At 41.9% G+C, this 19581-nt stretch overlaps 1 long non-coding RNA gene across 2 annotated transcripts in view; it reads left to right on the top strand.

Annotated features, from left to right (window-relative positions):
* LOC123576568 overlaps positions 1-19581 on the top strand; it is a 66979-nt gene that overhangs the window by 14431 nt on the left and 32967 nt on the right. The window contains exons 6-8 of one of the 2 annotated variants that reach the window (XR_006701490.1): positions 6186-6377; positions 8345-8418; positions 10024-10089. This is a non-coding gene — a long non-coding RNA (uncharacterized LOC123576568). Of the gene's footprint in view, positions 1-2729; positions 2911-6185; positions 6378-8344; positions 8419-10023; positions 10090-19581 lie in introns of both variants that reach the window. The other variant, XR_006701489.1, reaches the window with a different exon arrangement.

The raw sequence follows: 19581 nt of genomic DNA, 5'->3' as shown, positions 1-19581 counted from the left end.
TGTGTAAGAACTTAGCACCAGCCCTTTTCCTAGCTCTGCTCTTGGGCACAAATAGTAGGAGACAGACCAGCCTTCCAGGGTGAGGACTTTATCAGAGATTAACAATTTGGTTGTATAGAACACGGGTAGGGCAAACCATAGCCAAGGGCCAAATCTGGCCTGCTGTCAGTTTTTTTACGGTCCTCAAGGTAAGAATTTTATTAGAGTTTTAAAAATCAAAAGAAGAAGGATATTTCACAACACACAAAAATTATATGAAATCAGTTTCGTGTCCATAAATACAGTTGTACTGGAACACAGCCACACTTGTTTGTTTACATATTGTCTTTGGCTGCTTTCATGCTACAATGGAAGAGTTGAGTGGTTGCAACAGAAACTTGAAAAGCCTAAAATAGTTTATAATTTGTAAATTAGATGGCCTGCAAAGCCTAAAATATTCACCATAGTGCCTTTTATAGAAAAAGCTTACTGACCCCTGATATAGAAGATTCTGAGGGATGAGCCATGAAATAAGTGTTAGTTTTTTGGCTCATGCCTGGGGCCCCCGTCTGTCAGCAATGGGAGGCAGAAAAGGGTGGGGCAGTGGAGAAGCTACAGGAAGATTCTAATTTTTCTCAGACTAGGGCCTGTATGAATCCCTAAGTATATCAAAGGACCCCACTCCCCTTTTAAAAATCAATTCTGAGGTTTTCAGTTATGGGAAAGGAAAACGACACTTAGAAAAGTTCAGTGACTTTCTGAAAGCTATGCACCCAGTGAGTGGTCTGCCTGTGACTTAAGCCCAGGGGTTTACGTTCAATGCAGGGTGCTTGAAGCACACCATGCTTCTTCTGCAAGCTGGGCAGCCTGGGAGAAGCCAGGGCTGCTGGCGGGAAGCCTCTGTACTGAAGCAGGGGAGGCGGCCACCAGGCCTCCACTAGCGCTCCCAGATCACACCACTCTTTTTTTTTTTTTTTTTAATTGAAATGGCCTTTTTTTTTTTTTTCCAAGTTTATTTATTTTGTGAGAGAAAGAGAGAGGAATAGAGAAAGGGAGAGAGAGAGAATCCCTGGCAGGCTCTGCACTGTTAGTACAGAGCCCCTCACAGGGCTCAAACTCACCAACCATGAGATCATGACCTGAGCCGAAATCAAGATCACTTAACCCACTGAGCCACCCAGGCACCTAGATTGCAGCACTCTTGTGTTCTCTGCTAAACCTGGCAGTGCTAAGGGCCCATGCGGTCACATCTTATTTCAGCAGCTGGAGTATGAATCCTTTGAATAGGGTTTCCAGATTTAACAAGTTAACATGCAAGATGCCCAGTTAAATTTGAATTTCAAATAAATGCTTTTTTAGTTCATGTATGTACCATGCAATATTTGAATCTATTTGTATGAGATATATTTAAAACGTTACATGAAGAATTGTTTATTGCTTATCTGAAATTCTGATTTAACTGGACATCCTGTAATTTTCTGATTACGCCTTTTCTGATTACGCCTCTTTTGAGGGCAGGGATCAGGTACTTTACTCTTTATTTATCTACCTCTTTCCTCCCACGTCACCGTCACTCCCACACGCAGCCCCACAGCACCTAACTGTGCCTTTCAAAGACACTTAGGTACTAAATTCAATGAAAACCACCCTCTTTCAGGCTAGGCACTAGCTCCCACCAAGGCTGAGGAGGCAGACATGTAAACAGATTCATTTCACTATATTCTGATTCCCACTAGTGGCAGGGTGAATCAAGACCCGCGGGGGTCTCAGGGAGGGAGCCCCTCGGCCTCCAGGATACAAACTGGAAAGGCTTCCCAAAGGATGTGATCCCCAAGGTGAGATTTGAAGTATGGGTAGGAATTGATAGACAAGACGAGGGAAGGGAATAGCATGCGTGGAGTCATATCTAAAGAAAAGGGAGGGACGCCTGAGTGGCTCAGTTCTTTGAGCCTCGGGCTCTTGATTTTGGCTCATTTCATGATCTCGCAGTTCACGGGATTGAGCCCAAATTGGGCTCTGCGCTGACAGTGCGAAGCCTGCTTGGGAATCTCTCTTTCTCTCTCTCTCTCTCTCTCTCTGCCCCTCTCCAGTTCGTGTGTTCATGTAGGCTCTCTTTCTCTGTCTCAAAATAAATAAACATTTTAAAAAAAGAAAAGGGGATGGTGTGCCCAGGAACAGAAAGAAGCTGGGTGATTGGTGCACTGGTATCTGGGACACAGTAGGCACTTGATAAACAGTGATCCAGAGATTTGCCCCAAAGGCTAAATTTGGTAGCTCTTTAGAAGTGGCCCTAGAATTAAGACCACACAAGATCCTTGTGCTCAGTACTGTGACTCTAACTGCCAGTGCTTGGGCCATTAACCTTGCAACCTTTTCAGTCAAGCCAATGTTCTTGGAAACTAATTGCCTGTTTGCTTCAGGTTAGTTTCATGATATAGTTGGCATGTCCTACACCATGGCATGAAAGAAATCCCATAGTGAAGTCTAATATTCACTTACTGTTCTTGAACTAGTGATGGGAAAGAGACCCATGCCTTCTTGGGCCTGAGGCTGAGCATTTCATCTCCCTTGAGGATCTAACTGGCCATGGTGACTCTCTGTGATGTAAAAAGGAGTCTGCAGCCTTATTCCTGTTAACATTAACCTCATGCTTTGCTGTCCTTAGTCTTTTTTCAAATAAGACTAATAGATAATATAATATGCATGGTATCTTGTATGTGTCCCTCTTCTCTACTTTTCCATCTTGCTAGGTATCCAGGAGCCTGCACTGTGTGGACAGTCTCAGTGGACAACCTTACCCTCACTTTGGAGGGCAGTTGGTCAGTGAGGTGGCTCTGTCCCTGCTGAGTCACTCTAAGGTCACTGTGTCCCTCTACAAAAGTCTACAGCTTTCATCAATCACCTTTTCCTTATAGCAGCCCTCTGGTTCCAGTAAGTGCTTCCTTCCCTTGGTCCTCCCCTGCCGCAGGCTTTGGGTAGTAATGGCTCCCCACTCTTGCTTGCCATAGGGTATGCATTTTTCCTGGTTGTTTTTCCTAAATACTGCCCACACCTTGATAAACAGTCATCACTTTATTAAACTCTCCTGAAGTGTACCATTTATTTCTTGATGGGATCCTGACTGATGCAGATAAAACAAGTATCACGACAATAATTTATTTGCTTATTAATTTCTATTTATAATACTAAAGATGGGGGAAAAGCTAATTCAAGGTCATACTTCACTCTATTGTACATTTTGAACAACGGGTGACTATTATGTAGGAAAATACGTTGGTTTGGAAAATAAACTGCATTTCAACTTAGTTAATATCTCTAGGGTGTCTCAGGTGTTAAACACAAAACAAGTGAATTGTTCAAGAGAGTTGCCCTTTTTTTTTTTCTGCAGGTGCAGATATAATGGTAAAGAACATGAGTTTTGATGTCAGGAAGATTTAGTTTTGAATCTGAGCTCTTTTAGTTACTTCCTTGTGGTTAAGGGATAAGTTGCTTCCCGTGGCCTTATCTATAATATGTGAATGATAATTCCTCCCTCACACAGTGGTTGTGACAGTTAGGTGAGATATCAGGTAGAGGACCTGAATAGACATTTTTCCAAAGAAAATATACAAATGGCCAATCGGTACATCCCTAGTCATCAGGGAAATGAAAATCAAAACCATGAAGAGATATCACCTCATACTTGTTAGGATGACTATTATTAAAAAGACAAGAGCTAACAAATTTTGGGGAGGATGTGGAGAAAAGGGAACCCTTGCACAGTATTGGTAGGAATGTAAATTGGTGCAGCCCCTCTAGAAAACAGTATGGCGGTTCCTCAGAAAATTAAAAAAATAGAACTGCCATATCATCCAGCAATCCCACTCCTGGGTATATATCTGAAGGATATGAAAGCAGGATCTGAAAGAGAAGTATCTGCACTCCCACATTCATTGCAACATTATTCACAATAGCCAGAATGTGGAAACAACCTGCATGTCTGGCAATGGATGAATGTGGTGTTTATACAATGGAATATTATTCAGCCACGAAAAAGAAAGAAATCCTGCCATTTACAACAGTGCAGATGAATCTGGAGGGCATTATGTTAAGTGAAACAAACCTCACAGAGCAAGATATATATTGTATGGTATCACTTATATGTGGAATCTTTTTAAAAAAGCCAATTTTGGGGCGCCTGGGTGGCTCAGTTGGTTAAGCATCCAACTTCAGCTCAGGTCACGATCTCACTGTCCGTGAGTTCGAGCCCCACGTCGGGCTCTGTGCTGACTGCTCAGAGCCTGGAGCCTGTCTCAGATTCTGTGTCTCCCTCTCTCTCTCACCCTCCCCCATTCATGCTCTGTCTCTCTCTGTCTCAAAAATAAATAAACGTTAAAAAAAATTTTTTTTAAAAAGCCAATTTCATATAAACAGAGAGTAAAATGGTGGTTGCTGGTGTCTGGGGGAGGGGAAAATAGGAAGATGTAAATCAAAGGATACCAAATTTCACTTATAAGATGAATAAGTTCTGAGGATCTAATGTATAGAATGGTGACTGTAAGTAAATAACACCATATTTTACACTTGAAATATCCTGACAGATCTTAAGTATCTCACCACACACACACACACACACACACACACAGAAGATAATATTTATAAAACACTTAATTTGTTGCCTGATACATAATAGGAATATTAAAATGCCTAAGTAGGTATTTCCCCCCAAAATGCAAAAAAACACCAAGTTAAAGGGATAAGGCATCTCTGTGCTTATTACCGCATTATTTATAATATCCAAATAATGAGAGCAGCCCAAGTGTTCGCTGATAGAGGAATAGATAAAGAAGATGTGGGGTGTATACACACACACACACACACACACACACACACACACACACACACACACACAATGGAATATTATTAAACCATAAAAAAAAAGAATTCTTCCCATTTGGAACAACATGGATGGGGCTGGAGACTATAATGGTAAGTGAAAAGAGTCACTCAGAGAAAGACAAATACCATATGATTCACTCATTTATGGAGTTTTAGAAACAAATGGGCAAAGGAAAAAAAGACAGGGAGAGAGAGACAAACCAAGAATCAGACTCTTAATTATAGACAGCAAACTGATGGCTACCAGAGGGGAGATGGGTGGGGGGATGGGTGAAATAGGTGATGGGGATTAGCACCAGGTGATGCTCATGGAATTGTTGAATCACACCTGAAACTAATATTACAATGGCATTAAAATAAAAAGCTTCATAAAAAATACCTAAGTGAGGCTTACAGACATCATTTTAATTGTGTCCAGCAATAAGCCTTGGATTCTAGAACAGAAACTTCCCATAGAACTTTCTGCAGTAATGGAACTGTTCTATATTTGCACTAATATACACCTATTGAATACTTGAAATGTGGCTAGCTGAATTTTCAATTTTATTTAATTCTAATTAAATTGAAATGGCCACATATGGCTCATGACTACCATAGTGGACTATGGTAAATGGTAGGTCAGGAGAATAAACTTAAAAGTAACAAGTCATTTTGTAAGATCACCTGTGCCATTTGGACATGTGGTCATAAAAGCTATCAGTCGGATACAGTCAGAAGTATCAACTGTTCATGCTCCCAGAAGCTGACCTGATAACAATGTATGCTATACTCATATAAGAAAAATTTTGTACTAGAGAAAGCAAATAGATTGAAATTATATGCAAATACATAAACATGCACACACTTTAAAGGGAATATTTTGGATAAATTTATTTTAAATCAGATTACCTGGATAATTATTCCCAATTTCTCCTTCTGCTTTGGTTCACTGAATATGAATGTGGATCTGGATATGAGGACTTCTCTGCTTTTGCCCTTCCACAGTCCATGGCATGCTTGTAGCACTGCCAAGCCCAGTTGGGCCTCCCAGTCCTCAACAAGACCATGTAGGAAGGTACAACCCACTGATTGGAATTGACATGTGAGACACAGCCTATTTCTCACCCTGGATTTAAAAACATTTTTTTAAGGAGTGCTTGGGTAATCTGGAAAGAGATTTGTAAATTATATACTAAAAAATAAATAGAGTTATATAATTTTAGAGCCAGAGAAGGCTCAAAACATTGTTATATTTTTCTTGGACTTGCTCTATTTTCCTATACACAAATGTACCATATCTGCTGCGTGTCTTCTGATTACCACCTCCCACCCATGCCCCCTCCCCCCAGATCCAGTGCCCACCCTTCTCCACCCAGATGTGTGCCCTGGAAGGCTGACCTGTGGACTGATCACTGGGCTTCCAGTTGAAATTGGCCAGTTGGACGCACCAGCAGATCTGGCAATCAGATAAGAGTGAAATTGGGGTATTTATTCTGCTCCCTTCCTGTGAGGACAATGTGGACTGTCTGGATCCTAATACTGTGAGTCATAGCTCCTGTCACCTGTTAGGGACCCTCTCCTCACAATTCTCTTTCCTTGGAAACAGCTCTTTCTCATGGCCTCTTGAGGCCTAGGGACAGTAAAGGGAGTACTGTTTTTGCTGCCCCAGATGCTACACTATTTCTTGTTTCCCCATACCCTGGCCAGTTCTCTGAAAAGAGCCTCTTTATCATAAACTCTCCTCATATTTCACAAATTGAGTGTGCCGTTATTTTCTGATGGGACTTTGATATATCAATGAAAGAGTATCTGGATGTCCTCTCTCTGGGCCTTTCTTCCTAGAGGCCATTGCTACAGGGATAATTTAGGACAGTGCTTTTTTAAAGCAGTTCTTTAATCTCACTGCCTTACCAGACATCAACTCAGACCCCTCTGGGGTGAGTCATTCTATTTGTGTGGGTGGGGTTTGTTAAAAAAATTTAAGAATTTTCTCAAAAGTCCAAGTGCATAGCCCCAAATAAAATAAACAACTGAAAAAAAAAAAAAAAAAAAAGGACTGTGCGTTTAAATGCCTTGGACAGTGACCCACAACTCAGCCCCTCCTTTCTGGGCAGGATGTGGTCAGAGTACTATACACGGCTAAGAAATTTCCCTTTGGGGCCGTTTGTTCATGTAGTTTGGTGTGGATGAAATCAATTCCAAGTAATACCTAGAAGTTGAGGTGTTATATGTACAGTATTAGTTGAAGAGCTTTGGAAGAGTCAGGATAGCATATTAATTTTCTCCTCTCCCAAAGACTGTTAAAAATGGTTCTTGGTAGGACTCCTTTCCTTTATTTTGGTCACAAGCAGTAAAAGGCTGGCTTTCTATGGCGTGCAGTGACAGACGGAGACCCACCTGGACCCTTGTCTATCTGGTGTAAAGCGTGTAAAAGTGCTAAAAACTCCCTGCTCAGAAATACCTTTCTTCCCAGAAGTTCTGTCACAATTCCAAAAATTCCCATTATGAACATGTTACCTTAAGGGTATTACAGAGTGATCTGTTTTACTGGGTTAAGGCATCATTTTGTGGGATAAGGACATTGCACATCAGCTGGTTGATGTCTTGGCAGAACGAAATGTAACTATCGCCTCCTGGCATCATTTGTAGAGAGAATGGGAAGATAAGGGTCCTGGTTGGGAAGGAGGTAAACAAAGGCGTGAGGCTTACAGAATCACTCAGGAACTAGACCTGTTAGGGAGAACACAGTGGTGAGTTAGTGAGTACAGGGGCCACTGAGGTGCCTGAGTGTGCCTGGGTATGACTAACACTGTCATGAACTGTGCTGAAACGTGAAAATACGGTCCATGTAAAGTGTTTGGGTCAAAGCTTAATAAATAGATTTCCTTTTCTGTGCCACTCATAATGTGGCTGAAAGCTGTCCCAGGCAGGAGATTGTCAAAGGGTACCTAAGGATGTGTCAGAGCTTGAAGAACTAGACCATTATGATAAGTCAGGAGCCAGAATGGCAATCATCTGTCAGGCTGACTGTGATTAATTGGTAGTGACTGCCTGAAGTGCAGTTAAGGAGTGTGAGGTGGCATCTAGTCACAATGAATAAGAATGACATTGTTGATTACAGTGGGCTTACGAGTGTGGGCTTGGACTTGGAGGTAAGGGGAGGTGATACATGTGCCACACATTTGCTAGGCCTACCAAGGGTCTTTTTCTGCTTTATTCCATAATCAATGTGATTGCTGGGTTTTGGGGGGCCTTAGACAGGCTTCAGGAATCCCTAGTACCACCTTCCTAGGGATTTCCTGTCACTGGATCAGTTTACAAAGAGTATATGCATGAAACTTTTCATTTCTTCCTATGATAAAATCTGTTATTTGGGCTAGATGCCAGATGATGGTTTGGGGATTCAGGCTGGGGTCTAACAGGCCAGGAAGAATTGTCTCCAAAAGGAATGACTGGTGAGGAACATATCTTCATATGCTTGTTTTCTCATTCCATACCTCTACACCAGGTCAGGACTGCAGGAAGCCCTAGGAGTCATCCTTGACTCCTCTCGTTCCCTCACATTCTCCATCTAATGTATCGGTAAGAGCTGACAGAATATATGCTCATATGATGCACTTCTCACCCCTCCCACTGCCACTTCAGTCCATCTCTCCTCTGGTCTGATGGCATAGGTTCCTGTCTGAGTGAAATCCTGTCTGAGTGAAAGAGTGAAATCCCTGCTTTCACTCTTGTGCTTTGCAGTCTGTCTCCTCACACGTTTTTAAAAATGTAAACCAGGTTACATCATTCTTCTGCTTACCACTGTCCAACAGCTTTCCAGCACACCGGAGTATAATCAGAAGGCCTCACCATGGCCTCAGATATCCATGTGATCTGTGGTCTGATCCCTGTGCTCTGGTTTCTCTGGCCTCATCCCCCCCTGTTCTCTTTCTCTCTCCTTCTCTTCCAGCCATCCTGGCCTACCTTCTGTTCCTCCATCTTGCCAAGCTCATTTCCATCTCTGCCCCTTTGCTGGGTATGTTCTCCCCCTAAATGTTGATGTGGCTTTCTCTCTCATTCTTTCAGGTCTTTTTCAAGTGTTACCTCCTTTCTTGACTCCTTTATCTGAAGTGACACCTCCTCCCCAGGTTATTCCCTGTTCTCTAACCTTTATTTTTTCTTCTTGGTGCTGCTCATTACTAGTGGATACCATGTTAAATCATTGTTTATGTATAGAGTTTTCTTTCCTCCTCCCTGGAATGTAAGTCTTTGAGGGCAGGATCTTGTTTATTGTCATAGTATTTAGAAGAATATCTAGAACATAGTACGTATTCAGGAAATATTTATCAAATGGGTGCACGGATTTTGAAAGTGAAGCGTCTTCACTAGGCCATGCGGTTGCATGTCAAATCATGCAAGGATCAAGACAATGTGCAAATCCATGGCAAGGAGTGGTGCCTGAGTGGCAGGACCAGCTAACTGGTGGTCTAACTAAGGGCTGATTGGGGAGCCTCGTAGCAGGGGAACAGTCAGAAAGTACAGAGCTTCCAGGGAATTGTGAGTCAATGTCAGAATCCGAGAAAATGATTGTGACAGCAGACAAGAGTTCCTAGCACGAAGACATTAACATTGAGACACTTTCTCAGATGGAAGGCTTTCTAAACACTTATGCCTAGAACAGGGACCACAGTGTAGGGCCTGAGTAGAGTCTGAAGTAGAGCTTAGTTCAGAGATGGCAAACAGGTTAATCAATCCACTGAATTCTACAGAGTCTGGGGAGAGACTCACAATCAGCTCCTAATGCACCATGGCTGCCACCTCTTTGCAGATGCTGTCCCAGAAACCAATTCTTTAAGGGAGATGTCACTGTGCTGATGATCCCCAAGAGGCCAGAGACCAATGAGTTCAGTGGCCCACTTACATCTCACATTGGGGAACTCCACTCAGCAGCAGGGGCCTCTGCACTGGCTGGGAATCCCCACTGCAGCAGCAGCCTTTGCGGGGTTGAGCTGCAAGCTACTTTTCAGATTTAGCACGCAGCCTTGTGAGGAGACAAAGTTGTATTGCCTCTGACGAGAAACAAAGCCAGTGATGTTGACATATATGGGGAATGGGAAGATATCCAGAGGTTGGAAGCAAATCTCCAAGCTGGAAGTGTGGCTTGTACTGATCTTTGTGTGTCCCCATCCTCAACTGTGTTTGTAGGCTTCCAGGATCTATGTAGAAAGAAGTACATTGCTGTGTGTTTGTAGCTCTGCCCATCATTTGAGGGTAAGTAGAAAAGAGGTTTGGCTTGGCTTTCAGAGGAAGTAAGGTGAAGATTCTTCTCTCCCAGCCTAAGTAAACCACTTAGGCCTTTCATGACTCAGAAACCACAGACCCCACAGCCAACATGCATCTATTCATTCTTGTCTACAAATATTGATTGAAAGCCTATTGTGTGACTAACACAGTACTTGGTTTGAGGATGTAATGGTAAAGTAAGATTAACTCCCTCCCCTCAAAAGTAGATAATCTCATTCTAGTGTGGAACATTTTGCAACATGGAGGACAACGTAATCTAGTAGCAAGGAATGTAAGCTGCTGCCACTCACTAGACTGTGTGATATTGTACAAGTCACTTCCTTTCTCTGCATTTTAATTTTCTCATGTATATTTCCAGGACATTACCCATGTTAGGGGATTTAATAAAATAATGCCTATCAAGTGTTTAGCCTATGTGTCAGTAAATGTAAGCTATGATTCTGGTTATGATTTTATGGTAAGAGTTGGTAGACAATGGTGTGGGGGTACATTTATATATCAAAATACCGTATTTCTAGACAAATGTATTTATATTCAAGACTAAGCCCATAAAAAACTTGATTAATTGGAGATTACATTTTTTTTCCTTTCCTGTCCAAGACCCTCTCTATCCAAATCTATCTTCTTTCCCCTTTCTGGAAGCCCTGAGTGCCCTGGATCTTTCTCTGATTTTCTCTGTCGATGCTTCTCTCAGTGCATTGGTAGATTGGAATGAATCCAAGCAAGATATGTATGTCACATTGTCACTGATTTAGAGCATTGCCCTTCCTGGAGGTGTTCTCATCTCACCCAAAGAATGGCATCATTTCAGGTTATCAGTAAAACTGCCTTTTCTGAAAGTAATGAAGGAGCTTGGTATCTGTACAGGAGGAGAGCAGATCTCTTCCTGTACAAAAATGGAATGGTCTCAACAGTAGACTCCACACATGGGAACTTGGTTCACAACAGAGACAGCAATATAAACCTACAGAGAGGGGAAGAATTATTCTTCAAGTGTTGGGATAATTGGTGGAAAGGAAATCCCTACCTCAGAGTTTAGACACAAGTAAATTCCACATAGAATTAAGATGTACATATGAAAGGGAAATTTTATAACTTTGAGGAGAAAACATAGGGGACTTTTAAACATAGGGGCTTATGTCTCAAAAGGCATACACCAAAAGGAAAAGTTTTAAAATATTATATTGAAATATAATTCTGTACCAACAAAGACACGATAAACAAAGTATAAGCTTCAGACTTAGAAACGATATTATAATGCCTATAACCAACCAAGAATTCTTAATAAAAATTTTATTTTAAAAAATTCCTATGGATCAATAAGAAAAGATAATCAAAGAAAAGTGGGCGAATAATATGAACTGGACCCTCACAGAAAAATAAACTTAATCTCATTAATAACAACGAAAATTCAAATTAAAACCATAGTGTGATACTATTTTACACCCTGAGCCTGGCCAAAATGGTAATATCTGGTAAACCCAGTTTTGATGAGGCTATGGGGAGACACATCTCACATATTGCTGGTTAGAGTGTGTCGGCAACATTACCCTGGAGAGCACATTGGCAATATCTATCAAATCGAAGAAGTGCATAACCTAAGACCTAGGAATTCCACTTGTAAGTATATATCCTAGAAAATCTCTTGCACATGTATACAAAGAATGATATTTTCATTATTGGAAAGGCAAAAAACTGGGACGAATTAAGGCCCATCTGTAGCAGGATAGATAAGTAAGTTGTGAATTAGTCATATAATGCAATCTTATACAGCACGTAAAATGAATGAGATAGAGCTACATGTACAATATGGATCAATCAATCTCTGAAGGATAACATTGACATACAAATAGCAAACTACAGAAGGATCTAAATTATATGATACCTTTCAGGTAAAAATATACAAACACACCAAACTTTATACTGTTCACATTATATGTTTATTATATGTTATATTATACTGGGTTTATTATATGTTTACATAAAATATATGTAGCTTATATGTATTTATTATATATGTACATCTAAATCATATGTTTATTTATTTTATTAAAGTTTATGTATTTTTAAATTTTTTTTTAACATTTATTTATTTTTGAGAGAGAGAGAGAGAGAGAGAGTGTGAATAGGGAAGAGGCAGAGAGAGAGGGAGACACAGAATCCGAAGCAGGCTCCAGGCTCCGAGCTGTCAGCACAGAGCCTGACACGGGGCCTGAACCCATGAACCGTGAGATCATGACCTGAGCTGAAGTCGGACGCCCAACCGGCTAAACCCCCCAGGCACCCCTAAAGTTTATGTATTTTGAGAGAGAGAGAGAGAGAGCAAGCAGTGGAGGGGCAGAGAGGGAGGGAGAGAGAGAATCCCAAGCAGGGTCTGCACTGTCAGTGCAGAGCCTGATGCAGGGCTTGAACTCATGAACTGTTGAGATCATGACCTGAGCCGAAATCAAGAGTTGGAGCCACCCAGGCACCCCTAAATCACATGTTTTGTTGTTGTTTTTTCGTTTTTTTTGTTTTTTTGTTTTTTAAACACGTATATGTTGTTTGTGTAAAAATACTAGAAAGTATCAGAAATGAACATGAGCAGAACAAATATCAACCTGAAGACAGTTTGGAGATGGAAGAAGGAGAAGGGGATAGTAGTAGTTTGGTGGGGAAAATCTTCAATAAGATTTGGATGAAATATGATAAAAATGCTATTATTAAATCTCAGTTGTTGAAAGATGTTTATACTTTTCCATATGTTTGGCATTTTAAAATTAAAAGAACCAGTTCCCTTTCTTGATGCTGAGACTGGCCTTCCTTATGGTTTTATCTGTTAGCTCTCTGATAAGATATTGTGTGATGGGGGTCTATTTATTCCCTATAGTACCTCCTGGATTTGTAATACTTGGGTTTGAGTCTACCTCATGTTCTCTTCTTTGGAGAAAGGGCTTATCTAGGGCAGGGATGCCATGTGTAGGTGTGCAGTCCCTTCGCTGTACAAAGGTGCTGGCCAGGTGGGGTCTGAAACACAGTCCATGCTCTGCTCCCCAAGTGATGGCCCTGATACAAGACTGCACCCTTGCATGGCCGTGTAGCGGCCTTTTGCTAATTCAGGTGTCTAAGGAAGAGTCTTTCTAATCTGACCATGTAATAGGCAGTGCCTTTTTCTATTTGCACAAAGGCACACTCTAGTGGAAAAGCAGACCTGACCTAGGAGATTAAGGCCACAGCCAGGGTTTCCCAGGCTTATTGGGGTAGATATTCACCCAATCTTTGAGAAGACGGTTGGAAACATGTTTATCCTGCATGGGACAGCCAGAGAGAGGCTGGAGGAGGATCCAAATCACTCACCAGTTGTTTCCCAACATGTTCGAAGTCCACAGCACATGGGAGCCAACCAGGTCCTGCAGACCCGCCCCCTCCTCACCAAGAAGCACCCACATGAATATCACTTGGCAACTTCTTTTATAAATTTGTGGGCATTTTCTTATGACTTTGAATGGGAAGGTGTGATTGATGTGTGAATTAGATCTTCACTGGGAAGGCAAACTTAGGTGTCAGCATTTATTTGAGGTGAATTTTCTGATTTAATTTATTTCACCTGGTGTGTTTACTTAGCATTTGCTTTCTAGGTATTGAGTACAAAATAAACAGGTATTTATATTCTGTGCTCCAAAAGTTACAACAAATCCTTAAAAAATTTGTATTGATACTGCTTTGAGGATGATAGTTATTGAATTGATATATTATTGTTGAATCCTTCTGTCTGAATAAAGATACAACTATAACTTAAAGTCAAAATAGTTCAGATTCTGTAAAGTATAAGATTCATCACTGGCCCGTTTTTCCTTTCAACTAATCATCCAAGACACATGAGTCTTGAGTGCCTCATGGTTTTATCAGTTAGCTCTCTGATAAGATACTGTGTGATGGGGGTCTATTTATTCCCTATAGTACCTCCTGGGTTTGTAATACTTGGTTTAAGTGTGCTAGGTGCTAAGGATAGAAGATTGAATAATCTTCTTTCCTCAAGGAAGCCAGACATTCAAAGAATTACACTTCAGTGTTTTAAGAGCAGTAAGAGAAGGGAATCCGGGAGACTGGCATGTCTAACTCAGCAGCTGGTTGAGGGCATGTGTTTGTGTCACTGCAGACTTCCTGGGGGAGGTGATGTCTGAGCTGGATTAGAGTCTGCAGTGGGGAAGGACATTCAGGTAGAGGAGGCAGCGTGATCCAAGGCACTATATATGACATCTGGTTTTTGTTGGTGATGTTGTTCACCCAGATGCTGTTTTCTTTTCCTGATGACCCTTTGGGAACTCCCCCTCTACTGAGAGCAGTCTTGGTGGAGCTGTCAATCAAGGGACTCTGAGATCCAAGCTCTAGGCAGTTGAGCCAAACTAGGCTCATGGAATTCTCTTACCCAGGAATCTGACTCTTTAGCCCAATTATTGCAATGAAGGAAAATGGTTGTTGCAGAGACCTAAAAATAATGTTCATAGTTCCTGCCTAGATCCCAGACTTGTTCTGGTTCTCAGATTTTTCCATGCCTGATTCTTTAGTTTTTCCTTCAATTCTGTGAGCTATCTCATATCCTTACAGTAAAATCTGTTTTGCTTGTTATCCAGAATCAGTGTATGTTGCTTACAACTGAAAAACCCGAAGTGACACAAGAAAAAAAAAATCAATGGTGGAAGCTATTAGTAGCAGTCTAAGAAGTCTACTTATTATCTACCAGAACTCCTTAAGAAAAATTTCCAAATGCTTCAGAGATGGGAAGGAGAGAAAGAAAGAAAGAAAAAAAAGAAAGAAAGAAAGAAAGAAAGAAAGAAAGAGAAAGAGAATGAAATGAAACTAAAAGAAAATAAAAGAAGAATAAGAAAGAAAGAAGAGAAAGAGAAATGGAAGGAAGGAAGGAAGGGGAAAGGAAGAAGGAAAAAAAAAAAAGATTTCTTTATCATACCATGACCAAGCACCTTCCCATATGGTGTGATGGGAAGGTACATTCCTGAGGATGGCTGGGTTTGCAGGGTGGACTCCATCGGCATCATTTAAACTCCTGCCCCTGGCCAGCCTTGGTCTCTTCCTCCCTGGACTGGCTGTTACATACAACATGCAGGAGAAAAGGAACAGTTTGATGCTGCTTCACACAGAGCCCAGCTGGAATCTGCCAGAGACTGCTCTGCATCCGGAGACAATTTACCTTGTTGGCCCTCAGGGCAAAAATGAAGATGACAATGAGCCAAGGATGTCAGATTTTCAGACTGCTGCTGGCTGAGTTTCTTAGGTTCTAGTCTGCAAGCCCAAAGTCTATATTAAAGTGGAAACAATTAAAAGCTCTGACTTTTTCATTGTATTGTAATTACAGCAATGTCTCTGGTACAAATTATAACTCACTTACTATTCTAGGCAGTTAGCATCTGGACTGCCACCAAGGAGACCCTTTTTAGGTTATAAAGGGGTATCACTGGGTGCTCTCAGAAAGCTGGAGACTCATAAGGAAGAGGCTTTACTCAAGGCAGGAACAGGGGGAGGTTATACTCTTCATAGATGAGGTGTCTTACTGAAAATACTTGGGCTCTGACACCCCCTGGAATATTATTGATAGTTAGAAGCCTTTATTTGTTATCTTCATTATTGTGTATATTGCTGTTATCAGAATTTATCCGCAAAATGATCATGGGAGTTTAGTCTGCAGGGAAGTACTTTATGAATTTATGTGAATTTTTACTTAAATTAAATTTTTGCTTTCTTTACCATTTCTCTGTTGGAGGCAGCCAATAGAGAATTTCCTTTGGCAGATATATAGGATGTCGTGTCTGAGAGAAAGCAATCAATCATAAATTCTGTAGCAGCTCTGGAAAAATCGGGATTTTATCTCTTCTGATGAGTACTGATTCAAATACTCTCAGGTTGCCTCTAGTATCAGTCACAAATTTTTCCAGTGACAAAAATCCTGGCTTGAGCTGACTTAAGCACAATGGGGAATTTACCGTCTCTGGTCACTGAAAACTAAGATGCTGATTTGGCTTTGACTTGATTTAGAGTTGAAGTTTCTCTCTTCTTGAATAGATTTATTTCCAGGTTCCACGTCATACCCCCAGAAACTCCAGGCTTATTCCACCACAAGGCAAAACCCATCAGAGAAGAGCAATAGGTTGTCTGAGGGTTTCTTGTCAAATGCTTGAAATTCACCATATTGGACCAACTTAGGTCACATGCACACTCTTGAATGATCTCTGTGGCCAATGGAGGGCCATGATCCCACTGGGTTAAACATAAGGTATGGGTGGAATCTCACAGCCTGTGGGGCTGAGTCAAGGAGAATGGATCACCACAAGCAAACCCCAAGTAAACAATCCCAATAAATCAGTGCCTTTGCAGGAGGAGAGGGGAATAGTTTCTGGAGAGGAAAATTGCACATGTCCCTCACACCTCTTTAGTGTGGGCATGTCTAAATGTAGTCCCCAAGGCAGAAGGAGTGGGGCCTCTACCCCAAAGCGTTACCCTCATTTCTTTCAGTTAACTCCCAAAATTCTGAAATTATTCTAGACCCAGAAATCTATGGAGAGCTGGCACAGTCATAATCCTGTTGTGAGGGGGTGATGGAGAATGAACTAATGCATAATCAGAAGGTTTTCCTGAAAGATAAGATCTTCCAATTACTTGCAAATCTCCCCAAAGCATATGAAGCAGAGTTTAAATATTTATTTTCTATGAAGGAATTTTGAGAGATATAACTAAGCAATCTAATGATTTTAAATAGGATCCTCCCTGAAAATAACAAGACTCCCATTAACCAAAGACCTACTCTATGCCAGACTCAGTTCTAGATGCTTGGTTAATTATTTCCCACAGCAGCACTCTGGGGAAAATATCATCGTCTCTATTACAATCCAAATGAAGAAACTGTAGGTCAGAGAGCTTAAGTAAGTTTCTGAACCCAGCTAGGATTCAAGCACCCCCTGTTCAACCCCAGACCCCAGAGCCCCAGGCATTGCCCATCCTTTGAAATTACACATGATGGAGAAAATCCATCTCCCTTCCCTAATGGAGCAACAGGGATGAGAAAATCTCTCTGCGGTGTTAGGATGCATTTTTATACTTTTCGTAGTAGGAAAGGGAGAATAGTACTAAACAATTCCGGAGCATCAGCTGGATTTGGGCCACTGGGAGCGGAGGGAAAAATGCTTTGTAGTCTACTTAACAATGAGTTTTGAGTAGAGGAGAATATGATTTCCCAGGCCTCTTATCAGATTCAATTCATGCACCAGGTTGTGCACAAACTGCAATCAGTGCCGACAAGAGTGCTGGAGGTCAGCATTAGCAGACACCACGTGGCTTTCCACCTAGCAGCTACTCCCAAGCACGAATGAAATGATGCATCAAAAAGCCGCCCTGACTCACTACTGGAGTCTGTCCACGCCAGCCTCTGCCACCCCCGCTCCACAGAGACCACACTTACTAAGATCACTGAAGATCCTCTTGCTCCTAAACCCACACGGAAATTCTTCTCTGTGACTCTTTCTGGTCTCCGTGGTGCTTGATCCAGTGGGCCGCTTCTATGCTCTAAATCCTCTCAAACAAGCAATAGCATCACTGCTGGGCTGTCTTCTCTTCCAGGTTGTTTCTAAGACACTTCTTACAATTGGCAGGAGACCCTTCGTATTTTGTTTGGGGTTGATGACTGTGTTAATGACAGATCAAGACCCTGAGCAGTTCCACTTGTTTTTATGTGTTCAGTATGCCCCCAACAGGTTCAAATCTCGAGATTTTTTATAAATGACCTGACTTTTGCCTAAAGGTCACCCAACAAGAGCACTTGATACACAAATCCATGATCCTCTGTCCCATTGTAAACCTGCTATAGAAACTTTTATAAATATTTTGAACTTTGGTATGCAGATTTTTGTCATCAAGTTAAGGCAAGCACAGTATATCTTTCCTCATTTAAATAGAATTTAATAAGGAAGTAGGGAAACAGGTGCTGGAGGACTGAAAATACACAAAAGGGAATACTGAGGCATCACAGAAAGTAGCTAAGGGAACAGAAGGAAGAGGTTGGGGTGACTAGGAATCTAGAATCTTGGAGAAGGGGGTATACAGAGAGCTAAGGCCTAGGCCACTGAGGAGGGGCCATGGCCAACTGGTGTGGGGAACTCTGAGGAAGGTCTAGTAGCCTTGGAAAAACTCAGGGAACTGGGACCAATACCTACTGCCAAGATAAAGGTCTTGGAATAGAAACAGTATAAGCAAAAACCAAAACAGGAATGAGCAAGTCCCTTTTCCCTTCCCCTTCAGTCTCTTTATTTTGCCCCCGGGAGCACCTAAAAGGATCAGCTGGCAAAAGTGAAATAGGTTTGCTGAATTCCCAACCCCAGCATCACAAAGCAGAGCATGGAAGAGTGCCTTGCAGCTAAGAGACAAGAGCTTAATAAACACATACCTCTGACCCATTCACTCTCACCACTGTCTTTGAACTTTCTGCAAGGAGCATTATTTGCCCAGAATTTCCATTCTGGGGCTGGGTCATTAGCCCTGCTTACAAAAAATCCAAGGGTCTGTTTGCTCCATGAGATCTTCCTGGATTGATCACAGGAAGGAGAGTGGTTCTTGCCCACCATGCTGCCCACACTGCTCTCCAGCTGTGCCTGCTAACATCTACAGTGATGAAAATCCATCTCTCCAGCTGCTTTTCCCTTGTGGTTTAAGCATGTCCTGTGCATTTGGTATACTGGGAATTACTGAATAGTTGCCTCCCTGCTGTGTGCAAACAATGCTTAATTTCCTTTGTGGGAGCACTTACGTTTCTTTGACAAGTTCCCATTCCCTCTTGGAAGAGAAGATACTCAATTTCACCCAAACTGTGAAATTAGGTTTGATCCTAAATATTTTAAGTCACTTATGGTTTAGAAATGTCTCATTTCAAATGAATATTCAGTCCAAATCAGGTGCTGTGACCCTTAGCCACTGTCTAATTTAAAACATCAATTTCATGGTTTCTGTCTGTTTCTCAAGGATTTTTCTTCCCTCCCCCTGGGACCTTGAGCTTGCCTGTGTGCCTCCATTGCAGGGAGGGGAGGAAGATCTCCTGCAGGTGAGGGTACGTGAGTGGGAAGAAAATTGATCATCTGGGATGAAGTCAAGGACTTTCCAGCAGAGCCCAGCTACTGGTTTCTTGTTGGTCTGCTGTCAGGTGCTGGTGATGCCAGCCGTCCTGATAGGTGGCTCTCTTGGCCTGGATAGTACCTGGTGCCGCTTTCTCATGGGGCATGTTGGATGGCACTCTCTAGCCTGAACATGTCAGGGCAGCATTGGATAGTACTGCTTCCTCACCTTCATCCTTGGAGAACAGTCTCCAGGGGTCCCACCACGTTCTTCCTTCCAACAGTGGAAGTTTCTGGGGCGTGGCTATCTGGCTTCTGCTACTCTGCCAGTCTCAGGCATTTTACTCTTGAGCTCATTTGTCATCCT

The sequence above is a fragment of the Leopardus geoffroyi genome, chromosome D2, assembly GCF_018350155.1.
Source record: "Leopardus geoffroyi isolate Oge1 chromosome D2, O.geoffroyi_Oge1_pat1.0, whole genome shotgun sequence".
NCBI lineage: Eukaryota > Metazoa > Chordata > Mammalia > Carnivora > Felidae > Leopardus > Leopardus geoffroyi.
Note: the sequence above shows the minus strand (reverse complement) of the source record. Positions and strands in the feature narration are given on the sequence as shown.